The sequence below is a fragment of the Nannospalax galili genome, unplaced genomic scaffold (assembly GCF_000622305.1).
Source record: "Nannospalax galili isolate Female #2095 unplaced genomic scaffold, S.galili_v1.0 scaffold3409, whole genome shotgun sequence".
NCBI classification, from domain to species: domain Eukaryota; kingdom Metazoa; phylum Chordata; class Mammalia; order Rodentia; family Spalacidae; genus Nannospalax; species Nannospalax galili.
The window spans coordinates 25961-34646 of NW_008359538.1; the positions used below are offsets into that span (position 1 = coordinate 25961).

General features: G+C 36.7%; 1 protein-coding gene across 1 annotated transcript in view; it reads left to right on the forward strand.

The window, feature by feature from the left end:
* The window catches only part of LOC103725927 (transmembrane channel-like protein 1), a 116491-nt gene that overhangs the window by 14018 nt on the left and 93787 nt on the right, over nucleotides 1-8686 (forward strand).

Genomic DNA, 8686 nt, shown 5'->3' on the forward strand with positions numbered 1-8686 from the left:
TCTCTCTCTCTCTCTCTCTCTCTCTCTCTCTCTCTCCCATTGTATGTTGAAGTGTTTAAACTGATATTTTATTGGTCTTTTCTCTTTGCCACATCCAACCCCATTTCCCAGTGAAAGTCATATCAAATTAATCATTAGCCTGACTGTTCCATCTTTATATTTTCTAACGAGAGGCACACCACAGCTGTAAAGCAATAAGATTTGAGACGGACACTACAGAAAGTTTACTTCTTTTGCTAAAGAGTGGCATTGTGAACAGGAATAAAAAACTAGAAAGGTTTTAGTTAGAAATGATTATTCTTTCTTTTCCTGTACTCTTGGAAAAACATGAGCTTATATGTCTTTATACATAAGTGTAAATGTCAAACAAAATCGTGACTGTAAACTTAAAATGGTGAGGGAGCTGATAAACATGAATTCTGTATTGGTAACTGAAAGGGATGTGGGAAGAATGGGTTCCTTGTGCTTGTTTAGGATATGGCTTTTCCTTTTTTTATTTTATACTCTTTTATACTCTCAGAAAGACTCAGAGCTAGTGACCCTTTTCTCTTGCTACAGTCTTTAAGGAGCTTAAAGAAATAGGTCGCCAAAATCAAAATCACTCTCAATTTCATAGAAATTGAGCTAGAAAGATGGCTTAGTGGTTAAGAGCACTGACTACTCTTTCAGAGCGCCCAGGTTTGATTCCCAGCATCCACATGGCAATAACAACTGTCCATAACTCTAGTTCCAGGGGATCCAAGGCCCTCTTCTGACCTCTGTAGGCATTGCATGATATGGATGCTCATACATATATGCCCACAATACATTTATACACATAAAAAACCAAAATAATAAAAAAGTTTTAAGACTACATCTATGTATTCTGGTTTTTGGATAAAATTTTACCAATGATCAAAAAGTTAAAAAGTTAAAAAAGTTAAAGAGAAAAATTCCACAAACACCAAAAGAAATTCACACACGAAAATCACAATGAAAGAATAATAAAATGGACAGTTAAAACATTATGTCCCCTCCAAACTCCACAAGTCATGTAGAAGAGTTATACAAGGAGAACCCCTTAGAGATAACCCAGGACACTGAATTTAAAAGAACAATCATAAACATAATCAAGGAATTTAACAAATTTAAAGAACACATGAACAAACCAAATAACTGAAAGAAGATAGGGATAAACTTCTGAATGAATTCACAAAAAGATAGAAACATTGAAAAAACTCAGACAAAAATGAAGGAGGAAGTGAAAAACTCAATAAGCCAACTTGTAACAACAGGGGGAAACCTCACCACTAGAATGAATGAAATGGAAAACAGAATATCAACATTGGAGGATAAAGTCCACTCAAGCACAGAGTATGGAAAATTTAAAAAAACACAGGAATGGAATATGCAAGAGATGTGGGACACCATGAAAAGACCAAATCTACAGATTATAGGAATAGAGGAAGGAGAAGAATTTCAGGTTAATGGTGTTGACCAGATCTTCAATGGGATTGTAGAAGAGAATTTTCCAAAATTAAGGAAAGACATCCCTATAAAAATACAGGAAACACATAGAACACCAAATAGACAGGATCAGAAAAGAAACTCCCCACAATATATCATAGTAAAAACACTAAATGTGCAGAGCAAAGAGAGAATACTGAAAGCAGCAAAAGAAAAACAACAAGTCACATACAAAGGAAAGCCCATCAGAATTACAGCTGACTTACCAATGCAAACTATGAAAGCCAGAAGAGCCTGGACCAAGGTATTTCCAGTTCTAAATGACAATAGATGCCAACTCAGAATACTTTACCCAGCAAAAATGTCTATTATAATTGAGAGGGAAAGAAAAATCTTCCATGACATGAAAAGCCTGAAAGAATACATGTCCAGGAAACCAGCCCTTCAAAGAATACTCCAAGCAACACAAAGACAGGAGAAAGAAACAACCATACCCCAGGGGCAACAAAAGAAAATACATAAAGGTGTAATTGAGGAAACACAAAATTAGACAAAGAACACAAACAGCAATCAAAACAAGGGCAGCCAATACACATCTTTCAATAACAACCTTAAGTATCAGTGGACTGAATTCCCCAGTCAAAAGACATAAGCTAAGTGAATATATTAAGAAACAAAATCCATCTTTTTGCTGCCTGCAAGAAACCCATCTCACCTTCAAGGATAGGCACTACATCAAGGTGAAAGGATGGAAAAGAATATTCCAAGCAAATGGCACTAAGAAACAAGCAGGGGTTGCAATTTTAATATCTGACAAAATAGACTTCAAAGTAAATCTAGTCAGAAGAGATAAGGAGGGTCACTTCATTCTGATCAAAAGAACAATTAACCAAAAAGATATTACAATTCTTAACATATATGCACCAAACTCTGGTGCTCCAAAATTCATAAAATCAATACTACAGGACTTTAGGACACAGATTAACTCCAATGCAGCAATAGTAGGGGACTTCAATACCCCACTGTCTCCATTAGACAGGACAACTGGACAAAGAATAAACAGAGAGATGTCTGAATTAAATGATACCATATATCAAATGGACCTAACAAACAACTTTCGAACACTCCACCCAAGCACCAACAAATACACGTTCTACTCAGCAACCCATGGAACTTTTTCAAAAATTGACCACATACTAGAACAAACCTCAATAAAAAAAAAAAAAAATTGAAGTAATTCCGTTCTTTCTATCAGACCACAATGCAACAAGGCTCAAAATTAACACTGGATGAAACTCTAATCACTACATGAACTCATGGCAATTAAACAATACACTCCTAAACAATGAGTGGCTCAAAGGAGAAATTAAGAAAGAAATAAAAGAATTCCTGGAATTTGACGAAAAGGAAAACACAACACAACACAACCTCTGGGACACATTAAAAGCAGTCCTAAGAGGGAAGTTTTTTAATGTAGGCTTTAAGTGCCTACATTAAAAACTTAGAAAGAACCCAAATAAATGACCTAAGACTGCAACTCAAGCTGCTGGAAAGGCAAGAACAAATGAAACCCAAAACCCAGCAGACAAGAAGAAATAACAAAAATCAGAGCAGAAATTAATAAAATAGAAACAAAGAAAACAACACAAAGAATCAATGAATCTAACATCTGGTTCTTTGAAATCTAAACAAGATAGACCCTTAGCCCAGTTAACCAAAGAAAGAAAGAACAAGTACAAATTAACAAAATCAGAGATGAAAGGGGAAACATCACAACAGACACCCAAAAGATCCAGACCATTACAAGGGAATATTTTAAAAACCTACACTCTACTAAATTTGAAAATCTAAAAGAAATGGATGGATATCTAAAATCATGAGAACCACCAAAGTTAAATCGAGAAGAGATCAACAGTTTAAACAGACCCATACCATATAAGGAAATACAAACAGTAATACAAAGCCTCCCAACTAAAAAAAGTCCAGGCCCAGATGGATTTATAGCAGAATTCTACCAGACATTTAAAGAAGAGCACCAGCCAATACTACTTAAATTATTCAAAATGATAGAAACAGAGGGAGAACTCCCACATTCCTCCTGTGAAGCCAGCATCACTCTAATACCCAAACCAGGTAAAGACACAACCAAAAAAAAAACTATAGAAACATATCCTTAGTGAACTTAGATGCAAAAATTCTCAACAAAATACTTGCAAACCACATACAGAAACACATCAAAAAGACCATTCACCATAATCAAGTATACTTTATTCCATAGATGCTGGAATGGTTCAATATATGCAAGTCAATAAACATCATTAATCATATAAATGGTCTCAAAGACAAAAACAACATCATTATCTCAATAGATACAGAAAAGGCTTTTGACAAAATTCAGCAGCATTTATGTTCAAAGTCCTAGAGGGAATTGAACTAGAGGGAACATACCTCAACATAATTAAAGCTATATACAACAAACCCACACCTAACATCATATTAAATGGAGAAAAACTGGAAGCATTCCCATTAAAATCAGGAGCCAGACAAGGATGTCCACTATGTCCATTCCTTTTCAACAAAGTGCTTAAAACTCTTGCTAGACCAATAAGACAGGAAAAGGAAATTAAAGGAGTACTAACTGGAAAAAAAAGAGGTCAAACTATCCTTTTTTGCAAATGATATGATACTATACCTAAGAGATCCTAAAAGTTCAACCAGAAAACTCCCAGAACTGATCAACACTTTCAGTACAGTGGCAGGTTTAAAAATCAGTTTACAAAAATCAGTAGCTTTTCTATATACCAATAACAAGCAATTGGAGAAAGAGAACAGGGAAATGTTCCCATTCACAATTGCTGCAAATATAAATATATATATATATATGAATAAATCTCACCAAAGTTGAGGAAGATACCAGGAGATGGAAGGATCTCCCATGTTCATGGATTGGAAGAATTAATATTGTGAAAATGACCATCCTACCAAAAGCAATATATAGATTCAATGCAATCCCAATCAAAATCCCCATGACATGCTTCACAGAATTAGAAAAAAAAATCCTTAAATTTGTATGGAAGCACAAAAGGCCCCAGATAGGCAAAGCAACCCTGAGCACAAAGAGCAGTTCTGGGGGGATTACTATACCAGATCTCAAAGTATACTATAGAGCTATAGTAAAAGCAGCATGGTACTAGCACAAAAACAGACACATATATCAATGTAACATCATTGAAGACCCAAACCTGAATACACTCAATTTCAGCCACCTGATATTTGACAAAGGTGCCAAGAACACACAATGGAGGAAAGGCACCATCTTCAACAAATGGTTCTGGAAAAACTGAATCTCCATCTGTAGAAGAATGAAACTAAATCCTTATCTTTCACCTTGCACAAAAGTCAACTCCAAATGGATCAAAGACCTCAATGTGAAACAGGAAACCCTGAAACTATTAGAAGAAAACACTGGCAGTAACTTAAAAGATATAGATGTAGGAATGGATTTTTTAAATCGGATAGAAGTTGCTCAGGAATTAAGTTCAGTAATCAACAAGTGGGACCTCATTAAACCAAAAAGCTTCTGTACAGCAAAAGAAACAATCAAAAAAGTGAAGACCCACAGAATGGGAAAAAATCTTCACCAGTGACACATCTGACAGAGGTTTAACATCCAGAATACATAAAGAACTAAAAAAACAAACCGAGAAACCAAATGACCCAATGAAAAGATGGGCTAAAGATCTAAACAGAGAGTTCTCAAAGGAAGAAATAAAGATGGCTAAGAAACATCTCAAAAAGTGCTCAACATTGTTAGTAATTAGGGAAATGCAAATTAAAATCACCCTTAGGTATCACCTTACCCCAACTAGACTGTCTAGGATCAAGAGAACAAATGATACCAAATGCTGGCAAGGATGTAGAGCAAGGAGAATGCTCATTCACTCCTGGTGGGATTGCAAACTCATGCAACCCCTATGGAAAACAGTGTAGAGAACTCTTAAAAAACTAAAGTGAATCTACCATATGACCCGGTTATACCACTCCTTGGCATACACCCAAAGGACTCATCCTATTGTAGAGACACTAGTACAACCACTTTTGTTGCTGCTTTTTTCACAATAGCAAGGAGAATGCTCATTCACTCCTGGTGGGATTGCAAACTCATGCAACCCCTATGGAAAACAGTGTAGAGAACTCTTAAAAAACTAAAGTGAATCTACCATATGACCCGGTTATACCACTCCTTGGCATACACCCAAAGGACTCATCCTATTGTAGAGACACTAGTACAACCACTTTTGTTGCTGCTTTTTTCACAATAGCTAAGAGATGGAAGCTAGTGTCCCTCAACTGATGAGTGGTTAACAAAAATGTGGTATATTTGCACAATGGAGTTCTATTCAGCAGTAAAGATGAAATATTGAAATTTGCAGGTAAATGGATGGATCTAGAAACTGTTATACTAAGTGAAATAACAGAGTCAGAAAAATAAAAGATGTATGTTCGCCCTCATTTGTTTATCCTAGCACAAAATCCTTTTAAATTCCATGTCCTTTTAATAAAATGATACTGTACAGCAGTGTCTTCTGCATGAAATAACTACCATCAACACGACTTCAGCTGTGCCTATTGCTAAGCATGGTCACAATTGGGCTTGTTGGTTGTGCTCCTTCATTAAAGGAGAGGCAAGTAGAGACATTGGACCCTCACCAGAGGATCACTCTTCCCAGCCAACGTAATTTGGCCCTAATCACACATGGTCTCCTGGATTTAGGAAGGGCTAAAGTATACAATGTGGGGAAAGCTAGGAAGAGAGCGCTTTACCCATGCTAGGTAAAGGCTTTCCAGTGTGTATACCCTCAGATCATACACCTCAGCAACTCCTCAGTCATCTCAATAGGTAAGCTCAGAAAATTCATTGGTTCCCCAGTAAAACTTTAATCCAACATTGTTTTGATACTAAAAACTTAAAAGGGAATAAGCACTGCTTAGTATCCCCAGGAGAATAATTCTCACAACACATAGAAAATGTATTTGTTAATGTTATTATGTCTCATAATTATCAAAAAAAAAGAAAATGAGAATTTAAAAATGTTAAGAGGATACGGAAATGGAGATATTTTCTAAAATAGAAAAAATGAGAAAGCCTAAGCAAGTGATGAAGGTCTGTGTATGTTTGTTATGATATATAAAGGATGAGACAAAAATAATATACACATAATCTTAAAATTTCTATGGTCATAGATTAGTCAACTAGTTTAAGGAACAAAATATATGTCTACTCAAGGTTTATATGCAAATGTTTGGTTTTTGCCCAAACTTTATCTACATAGCACATGGTAATTAAAACTACCAGACTGGTGGAACTAACCTTCTTGGATGTTTAACAGCCATATTTAAGGCCTATACTAATCTGGTCAGAGGGACTTAAAGGACAGTTTTTGCTTCTTGCCCCCCAAAGCTGAATAAGTTCCAGGTGACTACGCAGTCTCTCTCAAAATGTCCTGCATCTGTGCTTGAGTCACCTGTCCTCTTGTTCAGGGAGGCCATGTAGATCCCTACAAGATAGACTTGAACCACTTCCCAATCTACAAAAAGGATGAACTCAGAGGAAACATTTCCTCCATGCTTCCAAGTGAAGCAGGTCAACTCAGAGGAAATATTTCCTCCATGCTTCCAAGTGAAGCCAGCAAGGGTTGAGCAGGACTTTTGACTTATCTTCACATTTGGAACTAGTAAAAGAAAGGAGCCAGAGGCTCTTCCCAAACCCTTGTGACCTCCGAGGAACAGATCCTCAAACAACCTTAAGTGTAAATATAAATTGACTTATTTGGGCCAACTGTATGGTCTTAAACACTCGAAAGGAAAGTATAACAAAAGAGTAAAGTGATCAGTATATTTCTTTAAGAGTTCAAGGGATTACACTTCTCAGACATTAGGCGTAAGTCTATACAAAAATTTATTTAGGGGGCTGGAGAGATGGCTCAGTGGTTAAGAGCACTGGCTGTTCTTGCAGAAGACCTGGGTTCGAATCCCAGCACCCACATTGCAGCTAACAATTGTCTATAACTCCAGTTCCAGGGATCCGATAGCCTCTTCTGTCTTCTGCGGGCATTGCACGACAGGGGTGCACTTACCTACATGCAGGCAATACACGCATACACATAAAATAAAAATAATAAACAAAAAAGTTATTTAGACAATTATCTTTCATTGATGATTTTGTTCTGAATTAGAAAGTGCTGTTCAGATGTAACACTTCAAATCTTGGTGCAATACTGTCATGCCCACCTGTAGCTAAGGGAGATAACCCACTATTTTTCTAAAATGATGGCCAAATTTGTTTTCTCCCCTTATCTAGAAGCCTTTGAGAGGGAACTGACACTGATTCTAACCACTCCAACAGCTATCAAAATATCCTGAACCCATCACTCTCGAGTCCAACTTTGGCAGACAAAAGAAAAATGAGGAGGAACCCAGTAGAGGGATGTTTTTGGAAGCTCTCATCAAGAAATTCTAGTGGACTCTCATATAAACATTTGAAGTTTTCCCCATTCTGACTTTTTTCTAGATATCTATCTGGAACTTGTAATGCTAATTACTCTTGCCTTTACTTCTCTTTCATGTCTCCTATTCACTAGTCAAGGACTTTCTTTTCCCCCTATAGATAAGAGTTATGCAATTTGGGAGTCTTTTAGATAGACCCACTGAAGGGGTACCCCAATTGCCTTACCCTGTGTCCCTGTTCAGCATGGAAGAAGCCAGAGCAGTCTGCATCCAGATTCCCTATCCACAAGCTGGGTAACTTCTTCAGAGGATGGTGTGATAAGAATAGGAGGTAGGAATTGGCTAAAAGTCAAAATGTCCTTGGGCCTCTTAGCAATATACACTGTTCCAAAGGCCCAAAGTGTCAAACGTATTTGGGAGTTCTTATCTAACCCTTAAAAGAGTTTGGGGGGTGGTGTTAGAGTAGCAAAAAGTCCCATTCAAAAAAAGAAGAAAGGGTACATGAAGTTATCAGAAAAAATTGATGGGGAGATATTGGAGGATTTGGGGGGGGGGCGTGGATTTGACCAAAACACCTTATATGCTTATATCCCTATATGAAATTCTCAGTAAATAAAAAAAAATTCCCTTGACATAAGCTTTTCTTACTCTTTACATCAATAAGATTCAGCTCTCTTTAAAAGAAGAAGAAGAAGAAGAAGAAGAAGAAGAAGAAGAAGAAGAAGAAGAAGAA